Raw genomic sequence first — 26,039 nt, forward strand, 5'->3', positions numbered from 1 at the left:
CTCCTTCAATTTTCAGGAAAGGCTTTTCAAAGAGGACCTCTCACTAGGTCAAAAGTGACCAGTCTCTGATCATATTTTATTTCCAACACTCCCCTGAGCATTACATTTTGTTTATTTTTTTCTTTGTAAATGTGCCATACGATATGTGAGTTTTCTTACTTAGTGATACATTTTATAGTTTTTTTTCGGAGGGGGCATGGCTCAGAATTCGCTACGCTGCTCTGCAGAAATCCCCTATGAGCCAGACCCATTTGGAAAAAGACCATGTAAATTGACCGAAAATAAAAAGAATGATATATCTAGCTCTGTATGTCAGATTTAAAATAAAAGAACAAACAAAACAAAACAAACATGTAAAAAAATGAGCTGATCTAGTTCTACTCAGACCCACCTGTACCAGCATTGTGGTAGCCATAGGGCCACCACGTGACCCTCAGACGGCACTCACCCATAATACAGTAAGTAAAAAAACTGAAACGTCATTATTGGATGGTGTGTTTACTTCTAAATAGTATTCCATTTGTATCAATGGAAAAAGAAACCTTTGACCTTTTTCCAGTTATATTACAATCCATTATATGTATTTTATACTGTAAGGCTTTCTGGGAATATCAGCCTCCGATCATGGGGCTAGTGTGCTATTTGTATTAGTGCAAAACATGCACTTATGTCTACATACATTTAGCTGTGAGAAAGAAACAGTCACTTCCTTTTACAGGAAGAAAAGTATTAGCAGACAGTCTAACTGCATGCCTGTCTGATTGCTGGAGAAGAGTATAGACTCTAATGAGCAGCCACATACTCCAAAACCTTTCTATATACGGAAATGCAGTGGATATAGAAGAAGAAAGCAAAATAATAACATAAATATAAATTAATTATATATTTAGTCATCTACACACACACATACATATATATATATGCATATATATACATACATACACACGCACACACGTGTATATACAAATATTTATATATGCATTTATTTATGTACGGTATTTATTTACGCACATACAGTCATGGCCGAAAGTGTTGGCACCCTTGAAATTGTTCCAGAAAATGAAGTATTTCTCCCAGAAAATGACTACAATTACATACCTTTTGTTGGGCACATGTTTATTTCCATTGTGTGTAGTGGGGCAACACAAAAAAAATAGAGGCAAATTGGACATAATTTCAGATAAAACTCCAAAACTCGGCGGAACAAAACTGTAATTGAAAACCTCAAGCACATTTATTAACTACACAGCCACCATGCTGTTATGCTGCAGGACAGGTGTCACGACCAGCTGAGTTTTTTTTTTTTTTGCAGTATATACAGATATTCATTATGTAAACTAGGGGGCAGGTCAGTGAGATCAGTGACCTGTCATAAGCCATAAACATGAATACCTAATCAGAGCACCACATGAAGACCCCCTACAGGCCGCCCCAGAGCACGAGCATATCATTAACACAAAACTGAAAATAAAGATTACACAACAACCACAAGACAGATTTCATCAACCCAGGTATCATTGTAATCAGTATAACGGCGCCGACCTGACACTGTCTGTAGGTTACTGTGCAAAATTCTGCTGACAGGTTCCGCATGATTTGCAGCTGCTAGACAGGCTGAATACATGTGGGGGTTGCCTGTTTTTTACGGAATCCCAACATGTATTCAAGCTGTCTAGCGCACCGAAATACTCGGAGACCATCCGAGCATGCTCGGAGAAACCCAAGTAACGAGTATACTCGCTCATGACTATTAAATACATGTGGAAATGAATTTTTATGGCTGCTGATGAAAGCCTGAATTGCACAGAAAATAAATATTCATGGCACATATAAGTTGGCTCTGAAGTGTCCAGTAGGGGGTCCCAAATCAGGGGAGTGCTCACTAATTGTGAAGGAAGTGAGTCCAGCTTCAATCCATAAAATCAAATCCTTTATTTCATGATTAAAATAGATATGGCAACACTACGATATGCCTAGGTATTGGCATGATTGGAGGTAAGCGGTGCAAGGAGGTGAAACTGGACACATTTTGAACGACGGTTGCGTTCTTAAACTCTTGTCCGATACAACACAGCAGCTGTTCGAAACACATCCGATTTCACCTCCTTGCACCTCTTATCTCCAATCATGTCTATGCCTAGGCATATTGTAGTGTTGCCACATCTATTTTAATCATGAAATAAAGGAGTTTCATCCATATCTCATAGACATTAATGTCCAAGTCTGGTCCACAAATTGGATCCGAATAGGACATGCTCTCAGTCACACAGATCTAACTCTTGGATCCGTGATTTTAACTGACGTCCGGTAAAAAATGAGAAAGCACTCGGACATGTCACAGGTATGTGTGAAGGTAGTGTATGAGTCACATCTATTCTCTATTCTATTAGTGTTTTCCTGACGTTTCGGGACCGGTATTTACCCTGTACCTATAGCAGACCCTAAGGAAGAAAGCAATAAGGTAGTGACAAATCTTCCTTGAGCTGATAGGATCCTTCATTGTCAACAACAGTGAATAAAAGGTTTATTTGTGCTTTCTGACGTTAATCAGAAAAGAAATGAAAAGGCTTTTATGAAAAATTAATTAAAGATCATTTGACGTAAAGTTGTTTAGAATGTTTCTTTCATTAAATATCTCGAGACAAACTAATTACATCTCAATTTATTTCACTAGTTGCTTTTCATCTAGTTTCAAATGAGCTTTGTTATGACTTTCTAAAATATTGATTCTTATGTTCCCTTTTTCTATTTCCCTTCCCACTTCGGCTTGCCCCAAAGGACGGAACCAAACTGTAAATGAAGTAGTATGTGGACATTAGACTAAAAGAATATAAAAATTCACAGCAGAAAATGGTGTAGTAGCATTCTATGATAGCTCATGGATGTCGTAGCAAAACCGTCAATAAAATAGTACCCTGGGCGCACCTCCTATGTTGTACCCAGAATACGACAAATTGGTACAACAAAATTTTGATAATTTGCCAATGTTTTAACAGCGGATAAGGTGTATTCATACTGTGCTTTACAGTTTTATTTTTTTGTATGAACAAGGTAAAGTTTCAAACACATGAGTCAGAAATATATACCGTATATACTCGAGTATAAGTCGATATTTTCAGCCCACTTATTTGGGCTGAAAGTCCCCCTCTCGGCTTATATTCGAGTCATATGCAGGGGTCGGCAGGGGAGGGGGAGCGGGGGCTGTGAAATTATACTTACCTACTCCTGGCGCGGTCCCTGCAGGTCCCTGGCTTCCCTGGCGCCGGCAGCAGCAGATTCTTCCTGTACTGAGCGGTCACATGGTACCGCTCATTACAGTAATGAATATGTGGCTCCACCTCCCATAGGGGTGCAGCCGCATATTCATTACTGTAATGAGCGGTGACCGCTCAGTACAGGATGAAGCTGCGGCGTCGGGGAAGCAGGGACAGCACAGCGTCAGGACCAGGTGAGTATACGGGGAGGGGGAGCGCTGCGCGATAGTCACCTTTCCTCGTTCCGGGCGTCGCTCTGTCTTCAGCAGTGACGCTCAGGTCAGAGGGCGCGGTGACGTAGTTAGTGCGCGCCCTATGCTGAACTTCAGTGCGGAAGATGGAGCTGCATCGGAACAAGGAGCAGGTAACTATTGAAAGTGCCGGGGGCCTGAGCGACAGAGAGGTGAGTATGTGATTTTTTTTTTTTATCGCAGCAACAGCAAATGGGGCAAGTGTCTGTATGGAGCATTTATGGGGCCATAACGTTTGTGCAGCACTATATGGGGCCATAACATTTGTGCAGCACTATATGGGGGTATTACATTTGCGCAGCACTATATGGGACCATAACATTTGTGCAGCACTATATGGGGTTATAACATTTGTGCAGTACTATATGGGGCAAGTATAATAAGAAAAAATCCGGCACTCAAAGAATCATGAAAAAATGATATATTTATTCAATAATCCAACTATAAGTCATATATAACGTTTCGGCCTTTATGGCCTTCATCAGACAGTGGATGCAGACACTATTGAAATCACTGGTATAGCATAAAGGACCGCAATAGGAGTTCGGATCAAAGAATGAAAAATCCCCGTGTGGCTGACCGCGAGGAGCGGCGTGTGTAATGTCCGATCGGATTCTTTGAGTGCCGGATTTTTTCTTATTATATTGAAATAGGGGTTGGCATCCCTTCTCTGAGCACCTAATTTAGGAGGAGTGACGTGATACAAAACTTAAAGATATATGGGGCAAGTGTCTGTATGGGGCCATAATTTACGTTTGTGGAGCATTACTGTATATGGGGCAAGTGTCTGTATGGAGCATCTTATAGGGCCATAATCAGCATTTGTGCAGCATTATATTGGGCAAATGTGTCTATGGAGCATCTTATGGGGCCTTTATTAACCTTTATGCAGAATTATATGGGGCATATTTTAATATGGAGCATCTTATGGAGCCCATCATAAACTGTATATAGCATTATATGGGGCTCCTGATTCAATATGGATATTCAAAAACACTTAACCTACTGATGTCTCAATTAATTTTACTTTTATTGGTATCTATTTTTACTTTTGACATTTACCGGTAGCTGCTGCATTTCCCACCCTAGGCTTATACTCGAGTCATTAAGTTTCCCAGTTTTTTGTGGCAAAATTAGGGGGGTCGGCTTATACTCGGGTCGGCATATACTCGAGTATATATGGTAAGTCCAAATTGATGCAAAAGAGGGTAAAAGAGAGTCCTTTTGTCCATTATCAGCTGATATACCTTTTTTTTCTACGGTATGCAAAAATGCAGTCTGCTGTGCCATTCCATGCAGGAACATGTTTTTGCTTTTCTTACAATAAGAGACTATGGTCAAAAATTGCTATTATGTGTCAATACAGTAGGGGTTTGAGATCGATAACATAATCCATCTTACAGATATATTTTAAAGACCATGGAAAACGCAAAGTTTACCCAGTTTGTCGGCACAAAATGACAGTTCAAACCCACACAGGCATTTGGTGCACCCTTGGTGTGGCCAAACTGTTCAGTGTACCTTCTCATCTACTTGTTATCCATCTATCTCTGCCCACCTTCCTTGATTGACAGTTCTGGCTTTACCAGAGTGATAAAAAGGCGGAGATAGATGAAAAACAAGTAGATGAAAAACAAGTAGACGGAAAACAAGTAGGTGGAAAAGAGACATGAACTGTGTGGCCACGCCAAGGGTGCGCCAAGGGTGCACCAAGGGCCTGTTTTCGGTCTGAAAAGGCATTTAATAAAACATTTTCATGACCCAAAAACATGTTTGTTCACAGAAGATAATTTGGATTATGAAATTCTAAAAAAAAGTACATATTTCTGAGCTTGAATTTAATATTTTCAAACAGTATACACTCTTGCTTTTACATGTAGAAGACCGATGCTTACTTCTTTTGTCCCTCACGTTCTTCTGCACTCCTGTTGTGCTATTTAAATAGAACTCACTTGACAAACTGTGAACGTATGCTCCTGTTGAAAAGCTCAGCTAGGTATATCCACGAGCACAAAAGTGCTGGGTTGGCAACAGAAGTTCATTAACAGTAGTCTAGAAAAAAGTAATGTTTGCTATCTAATTCCTTAGTGTGCAAAGTAAACGACCTCTGTAATTAAATGCTTCTATAACCGGAAGGTCTAAAGAATTCTCCAAGCATTTCAAAATGCCATGTTTTATTCCCTTTGCACAAATATTCACACAGATCGTCAAGTCTAACAGTGAAAATTACATGTGGCACTTACACCTGACATTCTCATTACAAAGAAAGAAACAGGCTGTACCCGAACTAGATGGAACCTCGTGGGTCTGAAATGTTTCTAGGAGTAGTAATGGTCTTTTCTGGTTCACCATCCAGGATGCATCAAGGATCCTCAGTCTCCATACAGTAGAAGCAGGTGCAGTAGAAAGGATGAAGGCCCTAGACCGGTACCCAAATGTTCATCCACTTCAAGCCAGAGGAATATATGTAGATCACCGAGCAGTGGCTATGGCACTCCATCCTTTTTATTGCACTTGTACCCACTTTGGTAGGTCAATAATTGTATAGGCATGTTCTTACACATGCCAAGCCTTGCACACAGAGATAACATGTACATAGGGTGGCATTTCTGTCTTCCACACTGTTAAAAGAGATAGGAGTTACTGAGCCTGTAGCTTCTAGGGTAGGGTAGGACAGAACTACAGTGTAGACAAAGGACTAGGAGCTCCCATGTGACTGACACTTATGGGGCACGCAGTGCCTGTCACTGTTATTGGACCACTATGGTTGGTACTGTTATATAGGACTTGGGATAACTCTTTTCAATCAACTAGAACCCGGGTACCTTCCTAACGTTTGCCTTATTATCACTAGTTTTGTTCTCTGTTCTGTTAGTTTTCGGTCTGCGTAGCACTACTGTAAGGAAAAGAACTGAATCCTGACAGTGCCATCTGTTTGAAAACACATGATGGCTCTGTCCATGAAAAAAGCCAAGACCCTAACATGAACAAAGCCATGCACGCACATATTTATAGGCTGTGTTCTGTTTGGAGTAAACAAAGACCACAAAAGTAGACATGCGAATAACTCATAAAAGGAATCTGTCAGCAGGTTTTCGCAATGTAAACCGAAGACAGGATGCTGTAGGGGTTAAAATACAGCTTTCAGAGTTGCCTCCCTTGTCAAGCTCTGTGGTTTTGTTTGCCTGCAATGACTGTTTTAGCACCATAAGCTTATCAGTGCTTGACACAGCAACTCCTGCCTCCTGGCCTGGCAACACCCCTTCCTGTGATGAGCAGCTCACTGTCTATGGACATTGTTTATAGAGAACCTGGTGTGGGTGGGGTTAGCTTTCTCAGCTCTGCTGTTTTGCTAAATCTGAAAGCTCTGATTGTGTTAGAACCGCTGCACCGAGTAATCTAAGTGGTACATTGTTGGATTCAGCTTCTTTTTATACTGCTCTCCGATAGGGTAGCAAAAACCTGCTGACAGATTCTCTTTAAAGGGTTGGCCAAAACTAAATGTTATTTCTAAATCTCTATTTAATGTCATACTGTAATTATTTTCTAGTATACTTCAATTATAAATTCCCAGTCTATTCCTCACTACTCTTTTTTTTTCACTACTTCCTTTGTGATGACGCTTCATTTGGAAATTGTAGTGCATGCTAGGATATTCACACAAATTGTCATCAGGGGGCAGAGGCTGTGGTCATTTCTTCCAGTATTTCAGGAGGTGGGCTAGTCCCTGCTCTGCTGAGCATGTGTCGGTTGTCAATTCCGACAGATGCTCAGTAAGATCTTTTCACTGTGCACTGTTCTTCTCAGTGCACAGTGACAGTGCGCTCTCGCTGCAGCTCTAATCAGTGGTGACAAGCCACCAACAGAGTGCACTGTCATTGCACATTGTAAGAAGAGAACGAGCGAGCAGAAACCAGTGAAATCTCCTGAATTTGGTGGTTTGTTTTTTATTCTTTGTCCTTGTGCCTTTCATTTCTGAGATATGGAACCTCTTCTTTGAATGTAAATATAAGTTTTCTTAGCCAATAGTACGTGATCCTCAACTCTTTTTTTTAGTAGTAATCTTCAGGATAAAGCTCCCTTGGCTCACAAGACTACATTTACCGTATAAGACACACTTTTTCCCCAAAAAATTTAGGGGGAAAATGGTCTTATAATGCGGATAAATCTTACCGATACCGTTGCTGCAGGCCGCAGGCTGGGATGAGGGGGTGTCCGGCGGTGCTGCAAGTGACCGGTGGTGCTGCCGGAGGCTCTGCCAACATTTTGTGAAAGGCGAGAGCCCCCGCAGTACCATAGTTTCCTATGCAGTGGACTCTGGTAAAATGACCGCCGGGGTGGCGCATGAGCAGATGGAGATCTCAGCACCAAGATCTTTGGAGATGAGATGGTACACCCCCGCAGCAGCACCGGACAACCGCAGCGGCGCGCCGCACATCGGAACACCCCCTCATCCCAGCCTGCAGCATCACCCCACTCCTGCCTCCTCCAGCAGTGACCCTGAGACCCCGCATTTCCGTAGCCACCACCCCCGGTAAGCAATAAGACGCATGGATTATAAGAAGCACCACCATTTTATTTTTTAAAAAATTCCTATTTTTCTCCGCAAAATTTGGGGTGCATCTTATAATCCGAAAAATACGGTACATACAAGGTAATGGTACCATATGTCAGAAATGCAGAAGCTCAGGAACAAAGGTACCAACAAAGCAACATTCAGTAATTCACAGGTATTTAAACCTGGTAAAAAATTGATTGCATATTTCTTGCATAAAATTGGAAAAATTAAAATGTAAGAAATTACTTTGAAAGCTGTGATGAAGTCTTCTCAGGAAGTAAAGTATCTTCTGTTGATCTTTGTGGTAAATTCAGAAATCAGCCTCCCACACTGTTGACATGATAGTTCCGCCTCTTACAAACCTTTGGGAATGAAGAACAAAAGTCAAAATAGTGTGGAATAAAGTAATATTTGTGGTTAAAAAAGAGGATGTGAATCATGTTAACAATCGTAATCTAGATAACTTGCAGCTTGTGATGTGAATTAGGTCATATAACACAAGGTATTTTACACAAGATCCTGTTAATTTGTTTACCCAAAAATTGTATATAGTAATGTAAAGGGGTTTCCAGTTTATAAAACCTATGCCATTTGAAGGATTTTTGAGTTAATAGAAGGGGGTATCTTTAGTTCAGGCTGCAGGTATTGCTGCAGTGTAAATCTTTTTTGATCCGACAAGGAGTCAAAAATAGATGTGGTCCAACGTTTCGACTGGGTACGGTCTTTGTCAAGGACATCTGTAGCGGATGCAGGTAGGAAAAATCTAGTAGAGCAATAACGTCAATCGTGAGATCTTTTTCATGTCAAGGAGGACCTGTGTGGAGCAGGAGGCGGGAATCAGGAAATTCAACAAGCAGGGTGTAAGCCCCATGGCTTTCTGACTCCTTGCCAGATTAAAATAAATTTACACTGCAGCAAGACCTAGTCTCCTTTTCTTTTTTGGTGCTGAGGTCCTTTCCTCTATTTGTGTGAACCAGTCTCTTAAGGTACCGTCACATTTAGCGACGCTGCAGCGTCCCTGTTTAGGTCGTTGTGTGGTCGCTGGAGAGCTGTCACACAGACAGCTCTCCAGGAACCAACGATGCCGAAGTCCCCGGGTAACCAGGGTAAACATCGGGTTACTAAGCGCAGGGCCGCCGCGCTTAGTAACCTGATGTTTACCTTGGTTACCATTGTAAAAGTAAAAAAAAAAAAACAGTACATACTTACATTCCGGTGTCTGTCACGTCCCCCGGCATCAGCTTCCCAGCATTGTGTCAGCGCTGGCCGGCCGTAAAGCAGAGCACAGCGATGGCGTCACCGCTGTGCTCTGCTTTACGGCCGGCCGGCGCTGACACAGTCAGTGCGGGAAGCTGACGCTGGGGGACGTGACAGACACCGGAATGTGAGTATGTACTGTTTGTTTTTTTAACTTTTACAATGGTAACCAGGGTAAACATCGGGTTACTAAGCGCGGCCCTGCGCTTAGTAACCCGATATTTACCCTGGTTACCAGTGAACACATCGCTGGATCGGCGTCACACACGCCGATCCAGCGATGACAGCGGGTGATCAGCGACCAAAAAAAAGTTCCTGATCATTCCCAGCGACCAACGATCTCCCAGCAGGGGCTTGATCGTTGTTCGCTGTCACGCATAACGATATTGTTAACGATATCATTGCTACGTCACAAAAAGCAACAATATCGTTAACGAAATCGTTATGTGTGAAGGTACCTTTACTCGAGGGCACAATTCTTTGAAAAGGACTGTGTGCCGGTCTTTCTCCTTCCATTTTAGTTCAGGCTGCTCATCACTTCGCCAGAGTGGAAAGCAGTTACATAGCACGTCTCTCCCTCTGGAGGACCTGTCCTTTCCTATGTTATGGAGAAGACCCACTGATGTAAATAGGCACTGTGTAATTATTACTTTTTCCTGCGGAGGCGCTGCAGGGAAACATAACACTCAGATCTTCCTACAGGTTACACTGGATTGCTAGGTGCCCCGACACCGGGATTACATGGGATCAGTAAAATATGGGTTATCCAAAGAAAAGAGCCCCCTTACGTGTACACAACGTACAGGGTATAAATAAAAGAGAAGGCACCAGCATGTTACATAAATGATGGGGGAGCCAATTAAAGTGTTAAATCTTGGCAGACATTTTAAGCAGTGAAAATAACCTTTTCAGCACAACTTAGAGAAAGGGTCAATAAAATAACACTTAGATGGTAGCATGCGAGGGAACATAATTCATTAGCACCGGCGCTGACCTATGCAAAGCCGCTCCAAATGTCATTAGTGCGCAAGGCGCAATTAAAAGCCCAGACCATTATCACGGCTGTCGGCAGCTCCCGGCCAGGCACATGCAGACAAATAACTTTATTCACACGCAAACAAATGACATTTGTGTCCTCATTCTAACTTCATACATCACGCTGGCATCTGCCCAACCTTCTACCTGGTGGTCCGCGAGCGAAAAAATCAAAACGTATTAAATTGCCATCCATTTCATTAATATTCTGCGTCACAATCAATCCATAGATCCGTCCTCATTACACCGATGTCTCCAGGATTTTCTTCTTTTTACACAGTGCAATGTAAGGTGTTTTTTGTTCCCTCTTTTTGCCAGGAGGTATTTGTGTTCTGTAATCCCTCCATTGAAGCCAGGACAGAGCGGCCAGTCTCTTTATACAGCTGGTAAAAGATGCAGGACATGTCTTCACTTCCTGTTCCTTTCATCCCACACTCGCTATTTCCTACAATAGAATTCCCTCCATTTTTAAGGGAAATCGTCCCTGGTTTTCGACTGTGCTGCGGCATACGAGGGGTGCCATGTGTCAGGAAAATCACTTGGCAGCGTGTCCCGGTGGCTGAATGTGCCTAATCTGCAGATTTGCCTTAGATGCAGCCTCACATTTCCTCAGAGGACAGTGCGCCGTTTGTTACAAAGATTTCGCTGCAGCCACTCGAATCGACAAAACAGGAGATTTTCGCAAATCCTGCACACAGCAACACGGAGATTATTACAACCCAGACCACCCCCAACGTGCCGGAGATTTCTACACACATTTATCCAAATCCACAATTACGCTTTTATTAAAATGTGCAATGAAACGTTCAAATTTATGTATTTATTTCTACGTCCAGATCCATGTCGTACAGATTGAAAACAAGGGTCTGGTAAGACTACTATGTATCCACGTTATACTCTCAGAAGCCCCCGATTGTTTATGGTGGGTAAGAAACGTACGTAGGCATGTTCCATCGTGTGAGGCATCATATGACGACACCTGGAAGTTCTACAACTCCATAATATGCAACATGGATGGCTTTCTTGGAGTGCATGAAGAAAATACAGATAATTGCAGATGATGGTGAACTCTGGAGGGTAATCATCAAAAAAGAAAATAATTTAATATTACAGAAGGATTTATATAAACTGAAGACTTGGGCTGAGAAATGGCAACTGAAGATTAATGTAAATAGATGTAAGGTCACGCACTTGGGCAGAGGAAATAGTTGTGGACTAAACTGTAAAACTTTGGAAAACTGTCACTGAAAGATCTCGGTGTTTGGGTGGACGTTAGTGATGAGCGAATGTGCTGGGATAAGGTGTTATCCGATCATGCTCGTGTACTAACCGAGTGACTTCGCCGTGCTAGAATACTATGGTCGAGTTCCCGCGGCTGCATGTCTCGCGGCTGTTCGACACATGCAGGGATTGCCTAACAAACAGGCCACCGCTGCATGTTTTGTGGCTGCTGAACAGCCACGGGGACTGGAAGCACACGAGCATGCTCCGATAACACCTTATCCCAGCACATTCACTCATCACTAGTGGATGTGAAACTCACCTTAATGACCAGAGGCAAGTGCCAAAGTTAATAAAATAATGGGATGCATTAGAAGAGGCATGGATGCTCAAGATGAGAACATACCGTAGTTTTGCCGCCATACAAGTCACTAATCCGGCCACACTTAGAACACTGGGTACAATTTTGAGCTCCGGTGTACAAAAAGGAGACCAACGTTATTAAGAGAATAGGTGATCTAAAACACCAAGATAAGTTATCACACTTGGGGTTAATCAATTGGGAAAAACGACTGCTCAGGGGTGAAATTATTACAGCGTACAAATTTATGAAGGGACAATACAGAGATCTTTCTAATGAACTTCTTACATCTGGGTCTCTAGGAATAAAGGTTTTAACATAATCACAGAGGCAGATTCTTTACTGTAAGAGCAGTGAAACTCTGTCACATGATGTTATAATGGTTCACTCACTACAAATGTACAAGAAAGGACTGGATGCCTTTCATGTTAGATATAAAATTAGAGACTCTACTTCTAGATTCTGTGATCGAGATGTTGATACAGGGACCTAGTCTGATTGCCACATCTGGAGTCAGAAATGAGTTTTTACCCTAATTAGGGGCTATCAGCATCTGCCCCATGGGGTTTTTGCTGTCCTCTTTAAGGGCAGATAGGAAGGGATCTTCTCTGAAAAAGGTTGTCTGGTGAAAACAAGTTATCATCAATCCATTGGAGAGACAGATGATAACTTACGATAGGTGGAGGTCTTTTATCCCCATCAGAGTGGAGCAGCAGTCCGCCATTTCTTTCATTCCCTATAGGACTGCCGAGCACTGCACTCGGCTTTTTCCAGCAGACAGATAAAGAATAACTGGAACGGCGTTCAGGCATCTGACCTTCCACTCCATTTTGAAAAGGTAACAAAGATAATATTTCCCTGCTTTGCCAATCAGTACAGGTCTCAGCGCTCAGACTCCCACCGATCAGTAAGTTATCACCTATTCCATGGATGGGTGATAGCTTGTTTTTACGGGACAAGCCTTTTAAAAGGCAGATGGGAAGAGATCTTCTCTTATGTGCATTTACACAGGCGGACACTAATCGGCTAGTGTAAACATTCCTCCGATCACCCAACAATCAAAATGCTTGTTCATGGGATGGTCAGATTGTTCATACTGACTGTAAATCATTGTTATCTGCAGCACATCACTGTAAACAGAGCATGTGCTACCTATAACATGATGCTATATGGGGACAGACTGATTGTATTCATGGGGTTGTCCAAGTTCATCACAAAGGTCTGCAGTCACTCTATGTGACTGCAGACTTGTGAATCCACACTCCCGGCCACATTCCGACTTGACGTACGCAGCCTCGCTCAACTTGCTTGTATTTTTGTAAGGCTCCACATGTCTAGTTGTAATGTAGCTGTAGAATTCACAAGTTTGTAGTCACAGAGTGACCGCAGGCTCTCGTGGAAAACTGGACAACCTTTTTAACTATCTGATATCCACACCCCGTGTAAACAGATCACTAAACGAGTGCTAATACACTTGTATATAGTCAAAACGGACTGAGATCGGCCCGTCTAAATGCACCTTAATTTACATTTCCTACAATTTCAGGAGTGTGACTTTTTCGGCTATCCTACTTGTATTCTTCATTGCGTCAATCAGCAAGTCAGCAGTGACTGGCTTACGGGCAAACCTAATACACCCATCTGAGACTTGACCAGATAATTTTACTACATTTTCAAATTTAATTTGGTTCAGTTTAATAATTGGAAGATTAACTCTAAGGCCGGGGTCACACTTGTGAGTGCAATGTGAGTAACTTGCGTGAGTCTCTCGCCTCAATACCGGCACTGCCGCCGGCACTCGGGACCGGAGTGTGTGGTTGCCTGTATTTCTATGCAGCTGAACGCTCTGGTCCGAACCGCCGGCGGCAGTGCCGGGTATTGAGGCAAGGGACTCGCTTGAGTTTCTCACATTGCACTCGCAAGTGTGACGCCGGTCTAAGGGTGATACCACATGCTGCGTCTGACTGCATGTATCCAAAACTTTGCTCACGGTGATACCAAATGAAGGCACAATACTGTTTCACAACCTTGCGCCCACTGGGCACCACTGTGGGCGTAATTTAGGACATATGCAGCACGACATAGCGTGTGCTATCACCCTTACCCCTCTGAAATGATGTGATACTGTAAGTGGCCATGGATCGCTTCCTTATTCTAGAACAGACAGATCCCTGCTTGTTTAGCATTCCGTAATATCTCATTGGCTTCAGATTAAATTTTTACCATAAACCCCTGCTCTAAAAGTCACAATTTCAGGCACAAAAAGCAGTTTACAGGGTTTGGTGGTCTTTAGATCATTGAGCTAAACTGTGATCCATGTTCGGGCCTATAGGAGCTGAGACAGTACATTTTCTCTTTTTCAGTCGCTCCTTTTCTACACTTCATTTGATTTCTGCAGAATTACTTGCTTTTCTAAAAAAAAAAGTGTAAAATCATTAAGAAAAAAACAGAAATCACATGCTATCACATGGGCAAAAATCATTAGCTCTGCATTCCAGCCTTTTCCTGGCCTGCTGAGATAAGAAAACGTCAAGAGTGCGGACACGCAGCATTCTGGTGTGCCCGGCCTGTCTTACATTCACAAGTCCTGGCCCATAGTCTCTCTTGCCAGAGTACAGAGGGGCTAACAGAACAATATAAGGCTATGTGCACACGTTGGGGATTTTGCTGCAGATCCGCAGCGGATTTGATGCTGCGGATTCGCAGCAGTTTTCCATGAGTTCACAGTACCATGTAAACCTATGGAAAACAAAATCCGCAGTGCACATGCTGCGGAAAAAGCCGCGCGGAAACGTAGCGTTGTTTATTGCACAGCATGTCAACTCTTTGTGCGGATTCCGCAGCAGTTTACACCTGCTCCTCGATAGGAATCCGCAGGTGTAAAACCGCAGGTGGAATCCGCACAAAAACCGCACAAAACCTCCTCATTTTTCAGGCGTGAGATTAGCAGATGCCTACAGTTGCTAACATTGAAGGAACAAGACTGTTGTCTCATAAATCAAATGGTGCCCAATGGACAGTGTATTCTCCTCTTACACAATATCACAAGATCTGATCAGAGGGTTAAAGGGATTCCCAAGCAGCATGTATCAGAGACATTGGCTGTATGATATCAGACAGATGTGTTTGACTTTAAAACACTGTGGCGTTCCAAAGAAAAACATACTTGGGAATTGAGCCACGCGGGAGATTAGTCAGACAGGAAGGTCCTCCTCTTCTCGCTACCCTGGAGCGACAGTTCGCTCCCTGTGCAGGTGCATAGAGAAAGACCTGCCAGCCAGTGACAGTGGGCGGCGAAATACCGCCGGCGACCCACCTTACTGACTGGTTCCAGTGCCGCTCAGTCATAGCCAACTTTGAAAGTATGTTTTCCCCTGAAACGCCGCAGCCTTTCACAGTCAAACATACCTGGCTGAAATCATACAGATAGTGTACGCATGTATGTCAGGTTGACTTTAAGAAGGCCACACTAGCTGGACATACTTTTTTATTCGCCTTTTCAGAGCCCTCCTTTGGAAGAGCTGTGACCTCGGAGACACCATGCATTGCACATGCATCCCCTTCATTTGAGTAGGTTCTTTTCCCCACTGGCAATTTTAGGGATTTTAGCAGTCAGGCTCCAGTTACTTCCCTTACCCCCACCTGTGGTTAGATAACCACCATGGGTGTTTAATTTAAAGAGGTATTACACTTATAAGACAACCCATTCGAGTACAAGTTTTTAAGATTTACCGATGAGCTGTCAACTGCCCTGTGAAGTCTGTTTTAATATTTTTAATACTTGTTTCCCCACAATCTAACAATTCTGGATCATTTTTTTAGTTATTCTGATTTGGGCTGTTCCTCTGCTATTCCTCCTAGAAATGTATATATAAACTGACAACTGGGTGTTACCAGCTGGGGGTGTGTCCATGCACACTTACATTGTCCAATCAGTGCTGCCGGTGTCAGACTGGGTAGGAACACACCCTTGCACACCCATTTGCAAGTTTAAATAATTTCTAGGAGGAATAAAATGGCACAACGCAGAGTTTTCAGAAAAGCTGTATCCGAATTGTAATTTCATGGAGAATAAAATGATTTCCTAACACAGACATGTCAGAAGATCTCACAGGCCCCCTTTAACAACAGAAAGTGGGGGGTACACTGACCAATATGATGAAACAGTGGCTTCTGGGTATGCAGTTGCTATTTACTGATGTACAGCTCATCTAGGGATTAGATATGAAAATGAATCTTTATGGAAATCACCTAATAATCTGTTACATCCTGAATCATTAGTCCCTCTGGTCTACGTCCTGTACAACCTATGGGCTAAATCCCAGGATATTCGGGGAAGTAGACACCCTCGGTGAGTTCACCCTTACTTGCCGACCGTATCTATAATACATCCTAATAGTATAATGTGATACTTGTCGCAAGACTGCATTACAATGGCGTGCCGATGACTTGCCATGTGTACCTACAGTACGATTGTGTGGGTTTCTTACTAGTATATATTCAGCCAGTGCTTTCCACATCACACACATTGCAGACCTATTTCCTGCTGGAAACCACCCTCCTCCCTGCACTGACGTACGCATTTCCTCCATTCTTCCCATGCTGTATTAAGCACATTGTAATCTGCGCAAGGACAATGGAAAATGTGGGCTTTGTTGTGCGCAACATGCATTTCTTGTAAAGAGAACAACCTACACATGACAGTGTAACTGGCCACAGGCAGACATGTATCTGTGCTGCGAGAAAGGCAGCTAGATCAGTAACGAGCAGGCATGTAATAATGCATTGTCTGGCCCGATGCATCACACACAATAGGAATATCTGCCATCACGGTGCCGCTTCATGTTACAAGCAAATGTCTCGTACACGGGGCGGAAATAGGACCTTGCTATGCATCTGTCTGCAATCCTGTATTCCTGGTGCTTTATATCACATTTTGTTTTCTGAAACCATTCAGCGAGACAATATATAATAATTATATATAAATTGCTCGGGAACTTTTCCACGGAATTGTATATTATATATAGCCAGCATTAGTGTCGTTGCATGGAGCGCCACATATAATTTGCCCCAGGCCTGACGCTCTCTCTGCACTGTTGGCATTTTAAATGAAATTTGACATTTGAACGCCATTTGATGTCAGATGAAAATAAATTGTAAACATACTCACATGAAAAATGGGATGTGTTATCCAAGGACGGCCACAGACAAAAACAGTATATGGTCCTTTTGCAGTCCAATAGCTCATCATAATGCTCAGATATGACTGGAAAGCCATAACAATAGTTCCAACAGATATTTAAAGGGATATTCTCAGAAACAACATCTATTGCCCTATCAAAAATCCCAGCGGTGCTGACAATGGGGCTCTGGAACCTGAGGAACTAGCTGTCTTCAATTTAGAGAGGTATACGTGCTCAACCTCCACTCAATCCAGTGTCTATGGGACTTCCAGTGCTGGGCTGTCCTGTTGGGTTCCCATTGCGTTATGGGACCGCGTTAAACGGACAGCGTTGCACGGCGAAATTAACGCCGTGCAACGCGTCCGTTAACGCGCCCATTCACGCTAATGGGAACGCGCTACACTAGCGCGTGCCATGTTCGGCACGCGCTAGCGACGCGCCGGAGATTCCTGGCGCGCCGCGGACGCTGCTTGCAGCATCCGAGGCGCGCCCGCGGTCCGTTCCCCGCTCTCGCAGATCGGGGATCTGCGAGAGCGGGGACGTTACCGCGACCCCGAACGCGGCCCCATAAAAAACATTGCGTTAGCGCAATCCGCTAGCGCTAAACGGATTGCACTAACGCAATGTGACCCTAGAAGCTGAACTGCAGTGCCAAGGAACGACACACAATGTATGGACCCATGTTATTTTGGCTCCATAAGCTGTTTAACAGCTGGTAACAGCTCACTGGTGGGGGTGCCAAGTGTTGGACCACCACTGATATGATAGCCATGATCTAGCTTAACTTCTTCTATATGTCAGTGCAGAGATAAGTGTGGACTGCCCATATACTTTATACGGTATGTCTGGGCAGCCCACACTTATCTCTGCACTGACATTCTAAAATGTCAATGTAGTGTAAGCAGCTTACAATAGATTGTGCTTCTGTAGGGGTGGGAAAGGGTAGGGGGTGTCAAAGAGCATTCCCAGAGAAAAGATAAACATGGATTATTACCATGTTTACCTTCTCCATCTCTGTATACAGGGTGCTGAACCAGCTCTTGTGTATACAGAGTAGGAAGCAGTATCACTTACTGTGCATCCTCCTGTGGACCCAGTGAACATGTGATCGCTGGGTGTAGGGAGGGAGCAATCAGCTCTGCTATGCAGGCAGAAGGCTGAATTTCCCCTATAACTGGGCACAATATAGCAGCCACAGTTACAAAAGAAATCAGCAAAAAAAAAAACAATGTATTAATATGTTCCAACAATATGAGAACGATGTGAAACTATTTCAGAAAAATATACCTCAGCAAAAAATTGTAAAGACTTTGAGTACTTCACCATCTATAGCAAATCAAATATTATCATCAAAAGATTCAGAGATTCTGGAGAAATTCATATTGACCAACGTGTCAATATTGGATGCTTGAGATCTATGGTCCCTTAAGCAGCACTGCATTAAAAACTAGCATGATTCGGTTGTGAAAATCATCGTTGTGCACAGTGAACACAGTTTGCTGTGCAATCTGCCCCAAAGCTAAAAGTGTATATCATGTAAAGAAGCAGCCATATACAATCAGAATCTAGAAACACTGAGGTCTTGTCTGGGCCAAAGCTCATTTCTAATGGACTGAGGTAAAATACAAAACGGTTCTGTGCTCAGATTAATCAAAATTTTAAGCTCTTTATGGAAACCGTGGATGCCCTGTCCTGAGGATTCAAGGGAAGAGGGACCATCCAGCTTGTTATCAGGGCCCAATTCAAAAGCCTGCATCTCTGATGGCATGGGGTTGTTATGGGCAGCTTACCCATCCTAAAAGGCACAATCAATGCTGAGAATCATATAGAGATTTAAGAAATAGATATGCTTCCATTAAGACAACATCTACTCCAGGGAAGGTCTTGCATGTTTCAGCAAGACAATGCTAAACCACGTACTGCATCCATCACATCAGCATGGCCCCACAGAAGAAGAGTTCAGGTGATGAACCGGCTGCCTGCAGTCCAAACCTTTCACCAATAGAAAACATTTGATGCATTATGAAATGAAAAATCTGGCAAAGACGGCCAAGGATGGTTGAGCAGCAAGAATCCTACATCAGACAAGAATGGGACATTTCTCTTCTAAAACTCCAGCAATTGGTCTCCTCACTCCCCAGACGCTTACAGACTGTTGTATAGAGAAGAGGGGATGCTCCACAATAGTAGACGTGGCCCTGTCCCAACTTTTTGGAGATGTGTTACTGATATCAATTTCTAAATGAGTACATTTTTTTCATGAAATGTAAAAATGTCCAATTCTCATCTGTATTCTATGTTCTGCTGTGAATAAAATGTGGCTATAAGAGATTTCCAAATCATTGCATTCTTATTTCCAATACATTTTACAGAGTCCAACTGTTTTATTAAGAATTGGGGTTGTAAAAGATAAAAATGGTAAAAGCTACACTCACATAAGATAGATGTCGGTTGAACTATATTCCTTCCAACCACCCACGTAAACATTAAATCATCATTGTGACTATGATTAATATTGAAACCCTTTTTTGAATGAGTTTCACTTGTAAAAGAAGTGCACAACAATGCATTTGATTTTTAAAATGTTTTTTTCTTGCACTATATAGCAGGTCTACAGCCAAATCTCCGAATCCTACCTATTACTCAAGTTCTTGAGAAGCTCTTCAGTGAAAACGGCACATATTTTCCACTGAAGACATTCTGCTATAGTGAGTAAATGTCACAGCCTACTGTCTGTCAGATTTAATTATATTTATTACACGTGTTACCATTTAACAGTGGCGCCATGTTATTGAAGACGCTCTACGTATAATAAATGGTGGCATCCAATATTCTCAGAGCGTTACTGTCAAAAAGAAGCGTCATGGTCAAAAGCGTACTTAACTTCAGAATGACATTTAGCGATATTACTCTATAAAGTTACATAAAAAGTAAGTCGTAAAGGCCATTTTACACGGGTCGATGATTGCCCAAATAAACGATCATTCACGATAACCGCCATGTATAGATGTGCTGACAAATGCTGAGTAAGCGAATTGTGTAGATGGGATTTGCTACTGGACAGGGCTGTGGAGTCGGAGTCGTGGAGTCGGAGTTAGTTTTGGTTGGAGTCGGAGTCGGTAGAAATGTACCGACTCCGACTCCAGCTTTAACCCCTCTGTGACCTTAGACGTACTATCCCGTCGAGGTGCCCTGGGCTTATCTGACCCTGGACGGGATAGTACGTCATAGCCGATCGGCCGCGCTCACGGGGGGAGCGCGGCCGATCGCGGCCGGGTGTCAGCTGCTTATCGCAGCTGACATCCGGCACTATGTGCCAGGAGCGGTCACGGACCGCCCCCGGCACATTAACCCCTGGCACACCGCGATCAAAGATGATCGCGATGTGCCGGCGGTGCAGGGAAGCACCGCGCAGGGAGGGGGCTCCCTGCGGGCTTCCCTGAGACCCCCGGAGCAACGCGATGTGATCGCGTTGCTGCGAGGGTCTCACCTCCCTCCCTGCTCCCTCCAGCCCCGGATCCAAGATGGCCGCGGATCCGGGTCCTGCAGGGAGGGAGGTGGCTTCACAGAGCCTGCTCAGAGCAGGCACTGTGAAGCCTGCAGCGCTGCATGTCAGATCAGTGATCTGACAGAGTGCTGTGCAAACTGTCAGATCACTGATCTGTGATGTCCCCCCCCTGGGACAAAGTAAAAAAGTAAAAAAAAATTTTTCCAAATGTGTAAAAAAAATAAAAAAAAATATTCCAAAATAATGAAAAAAAAAAAAAATATTATTCCCATAAATACATTTCTTCATCTAAATAAAAAAAAAAAACCAATAAAAGTACACATATTTAGTATCGCCGCGTCCGTAACGACCCGACCTATAAAACTGTCCCACTAGTTAACCCCTTCAGTAAACACCGTAAGAAAAAAAAAAAAAAAACGAGGCAAAAAACAACGCTTTATTATCATACCGCCGAACAAAAAGTGGAATAACACGCGATCAAAAGGACAGATATAAATAACCATGGTACCGCTGAAAGCGTCATATTGTCCCGCAAAAAAAGAGCCGCCATACAGCATCATCAGCAAAAAAATAAAAAAGTTATAGTCCTGAGAATAAAGCGATGCAAAAATAATTATTTTTTCTGTAAAATAGTTTTTATCGTATAAAAGCACCAAACCATAAAAAAATGATATAAATGAGGTATCGCTGTAATCCTACTGACCCGAAGAATAAAACTGATTTATCAATTTTACCAAACGCGGAACGGTATAAACGCCTCCCCCAATAGAAATTCATGAATAGCTGGCTTTTGGTCATTCTTCCTCACAAAAATCGGAATAAAAAGCGATCAAAAAATGTCACGTGCCCAAAAATGTTTTCAATAAAAACGTCAACTCGTCCCGCAAAAAACAAGACCTCACATGACTCTGTGGACCAAAATAGGGAAAAATTATAGCTCTCAAAATGTGGTATTGCAAAAAATATTTTTTGCAATAAAAAGGGTCTTTCAGTGTGTGACGGCTGCCAATCATAAAAATCCGCTAAAAAACTCGCTATAAAAGTAAATCAAACCCCCCTTCATCACCCCCTTAGTTAGGGAAAAATAAAAAAAAATGTATTTATTTCCATTTTCCCATTAGGGCTAGGGTTAGGGCTAGGGTTAGGGCTAGGGCTAGGGTTAGGGCTAGGGTTAGGGCTAGGGTTAGGGCTAGGGCTAGGGTTAGGGTTAGGGCTAGGGCTAGGGTTAGGGCTAGGGTTAGGGCTAGGGTTAGGGCTAGGGTTAGGGCTAGGGCTAGGGTTAGGGCTAGGGTTAGGGTTAGGGTTGGGGCTACAGTTAGGGTTGGGGCTAAAGTTAGGGTTAGGGTTTAGATTACATTTACAGTTGGGAATAGGGTTGGGATTAGGGTTAGGGGTGTGTCAGGGTTAGAGGTGTGGTTAGGGTTACCGTTGGAATTAGGGTTAGGGGTGTGTTTAGATTAGGGTTTCAGTTATAATTGGGGGGTTTCCACTGTTTCGGCACATCAGGGGCTCTCCAAACACGACATGGCGTCCGATCTCAATTCCAGCCAATTCTGCATTGAAAAAGTAAAACAGTGCTCCTTCCCTTCTGAGCTCTCCTGTGTGCCCAAACAGGGGTTTACCCCAACATATGGGGTATCAGCGTACTCAGGACAAATTGGACAACAACTTTTGTGGACCAATTTCTCCTGTTACCCTTGGGAAAATACAAAACTGGGGGCTAAAAAATAATTTTTGTGGGAAAACAAAAAGATTTTTTATTTTCACGGCTCTGCGTTATAAACTGTAGTGAAACACTTGGGGGTTCAAAGTTCTCACAACACATCTAGATAAGTTCATTGAGGGGTCTAGTTTCCAATATGGGGTCACTTGTGGGGGGTTTCTACTGTTTAGGTACATTAGGGGCTCTGCAAACGCAATGTGACGCCTGCAGACCAATCCATCTAAGTCTGCATTCCAAATGATGCTCCTTCCCTTCCGAGCCCTCCCATGCGCCCAAACGGTGGTTCCCCCCCACATATCGGGTATCAGCGTACTCAGGACAAATTGGACAACAACATTTAGGGTCCAATTTCTCCTGCTAACCTTGGAAAAATACAAAACTGGGGGCTAAAATATAATTTTTGTGGAAAAAAAAATATTTTTTATTTGCATGGCTCTGCGTTATAAACTGTAGTGAAATACTTGGGGGTTCAAAGCTCTCACAACACATCAAGATGAGTTCCTTAGGGGGTCTACTTTCCAAAATGGTGTCACTTGTGGGGGGTTTCTACTGTTTAGGTACATTAGGGGCTCTGCAAACGCAATGTGACGCCTGCAGACCATTCCATCTAAGTCTGCATTCCAAATGGCGCTCCTTCCCTTCCGAACCCTCCCATGCGCCCAAACGGTGGTTCCCCCCCACATATGGGGTATCAGCGTACTCAGGACAAATTGGACAACAACATTTAGGGTCCAATTTCTCCTGCTAACCTTGGAAAAATACAAAACTGGGGGCTAAAATATAATTTTTGTGGAAAAAAAAATATTTTTTATTTGCATGGCTCTGCGTTATAAACTGTAGTGAAATACTTGGGGGTTCAAAGCTCTCACAACACATCAAGATGAGTTCCTTAGGGGGTCTACTTTCCAAAATGGTGTCACTTGTGGGGGGTTTCTACTGTTTAGGTACATTAGGGGCTCTGCAAACGCAATGTGACGCCTGCAGACCATTCCATCTAAGTCTGCATTCCAAATGGCGCTCCTTCCCTTCCGAACCCTCCCATGCGCCCAAACGGTGGTTCCCCCCCACATATGGGGTATCAGCGTACTCAGGACAAATTGGACAACAACTTTTGGGGTCCAATTTCTCCTGTTACCCTAGGGAAAATACAAAACTGGGGGCTAAAAAATAATTTTTGTGGGAAAAAAATTTTGTTTTATTTTTATGGCTCTGCATTATGGCGTCCCATCTCAATTTCTGTCAATTTTGCATTGAAAAGTCAAACGGCGCTCCTTCCCTTCCGAGCTCTCCCATGCGCCCAAACAGTGGTTTACTGCCACATATGGGGTATCAGCGTACTCGGGACAAATTGGACAACAACTTTTGAGGTCCAATTTCGTCTCTTACCCTTGGAAAAATAAAAAATTGGGGGCAAAAATATAATTTTTGTGAAAAAATATGATTTTTTATTTTTACGGTTCTGCATTATAAACTTCTGTGAAGCACTTGGTGGGTCAAAGTGCTCACCACACCTCTAGATAAGTTCCTTAGGGGGTCTACTTTCCAAAATGGTGTCACTTGTGGGGGGTTTCAATGTTTAGGCACATCAGTGGCTCTCCAAACGCAACATGGCGTCCCATCTCAATTTCTGTCAATTTTGCATTGAAAAGTCAAACGGCGCTCCTTCCCTTCCGAGCTCTCCCATGCGCCCAAACAGTGGTTTACTGCCACATATGGGGTATCAGCGTACTCGGGACAAATTGGACAACAACTTTTGAGGTCCAATTTCTTCTCTTACCCTTGGAAAAATAAAAAATTGGGGGCAAAAATATAATTTTTGTGAAAAAATATGATTTTTTATTTTTACGGTTCTGCATTATAAACTTTTGTGAAGCACTTGGTGGGTCAAAGTGCTCACCACACCTCTAGATAAGTTCCTTAGGGGGTCTACTTTCCAAAATGGTGTCACTTGTGGGGGGTTTCAATGTTTAGGCACATCAGTGGCTCTCCAAACGCAACATGGCGTCCCATCTCAATTCCTGTCAATTTTGCATTGAAAAGTCAAATAGCGCTCCTTCCCTTCCGAGCTCTCCCATGCGCCCAAACAGTGGTTTACTGCCACATATGGGGTATCAGCGTACTCAGGACAAATTGGACAACAACTTTTTGGGTCCAATTTCTCCTGTTACCCTTGGTAAAATAAAACAAATTGGAGCTGAAGTAAATTTTTTGTGTAAAAAAGTTAAATGTTCATTTTTATTTAAACATTCCAAAAATTCCTATTAAACACCTGAAGGGTTAATAAACTTCTTGAATGTGGTTTTGAGCACCTTGAGGGGTGCAGTTTTTAGAATGGTGTCACACTTGGGCATTTTCTATCATATAGACCCCTCAAAATGACTTCAAATGAGACGTGGTCCCTAAAAAAAAATGGTGTTGTAAAAATGAGAAATTGCTGGTCAACTTTTAACCCTTATAACTCCCTAACAAAAAAAAAAATTGGTTCCAAAATTATGCTGATGTAAAGGAGACATGTGGGAAATGTTACTTATTAAGTATTTTGTGTGACATATCTCTGTGATTTAATTGCATAAAAATTCAAAGTTTGAAAATTGCGAAATTTTCAAAATTTTCGCCAAATTTCCGTTTTTTTCACAAATAAACGCAGGTACTATCAAAGAAATTTTACCACTATCATGAAGTACAATATGTCACGAGAAAACAATGTCAGAATCACCAGGATCCGTTGAAGCGTTTCGGAGTTATAACCTCATAAAGGGACAGTGGTCAGAATTGTAAAAATTGGCCTGGTCATTAACGTGCAAACCACCCTTGGGGGTAAAGGGGTTAAAAAATTTTTTATTAATATTTCATAATTGAACTTTCATATGAATTTTATAAATGTTACTCAAATATATATGTTCTATCAAACTATGAACAACAGTGATAAGCAGTTCTGCTGGAGATAGAGACATTTTTACTTCTTGTGTGTCACTGTTCTCCACTGCCCTTATCTAATCTTATACTTGGTTAACCTCATGCTGCCCCAACCCCCCTACTTACAATGTATGAAACTGAAAGTGAAAATGTGTTGCAAGTTCTCAGTAGTAAAGCTCCTCCTCTAGACTAGATGTTTGGTGTGCGTCTTCCAAGCATCTCACAGCTGCTTCTCACAGTTTGCAAGTGGCATTGCTACATCAATTAAACAGAGAGAGGAGCTACTATTACAAAATAACATTCTTTTGGCAGCTGTTTATGTAGACCCAATGCATCGGATTCTTCTAGATGATCAACCGCTAACTAAAGGAAAAGAAGCTCTGTTTGAAATAGCAGTAAGGATGAAAGGGTTGCAGAACAGTCAGGAGGAACAAGAAGAATTTGGTCGTCCTGCCACATTTTCACCCTCATCAACTGATGAAGAATTTAATTTCGAAAAATATTTGGATCACAAGGACCGTGCAAAGCGTTCCCGCATAGAAGAGTCATCCCCATCAAAGAACACAGCCAGTACATTTCAGCAGAATTCTTCATGTGCAGTAAAAGAAATTGAGAAATTTGACCGTTCATCAAAAATAACAGTGCAACAAGCGATTCCTCTGTATCCTGACATTGTCAGAGATGTTGCCCGAGTGGTTACTGCTTTGCCACCAACCCAAGTTAGTGTAGAGAGGTTGTTCTCTGCTCTCAAAATAATTAGATCAGATTTGAG

General features: G+C 42.7%; 1 protein-coding gene across 4 annotated transcripts in view; it reads right to left on the minus strand.

The window, feature by feature from the left end:
* The window catches only part of FYN (FYN proto-oncogene, Src family tyrosine kinase), a 223,080-nt gene that overhangs the window by 151,500 nt on the left and 45,541 nt on the right, over window positions 1–26,039 (minus strand). For all 4 annotated transcript variants that reach the window (XM_069726147.1, XM_069726150.1, XM_069726148.1 and 1 more), the window contains exon 2: window positions 8,310–8,425. The gene's annotated coding sequence lies outside the window, so the exon portion shown is untranslated. The remainder of the gene's footprint in view (window positions 1–8,309; window positions 8,426–26,039) is intronic.

Source organism: Ranitomeya imitator, chromosome 5 (assembly GCF_032444005.1).
Source record: "Ranitomeya imitator isolate aRanImi1 chromosome 5, aRanImi1.pri, whole genome shotgun sequence".
Lineage (NCBI taxonomy): Eukaryota > Metazoa > Chordata > Amphibia > Anura > Dendrobatidae > Ranitomeya > Ranitomeya imitator.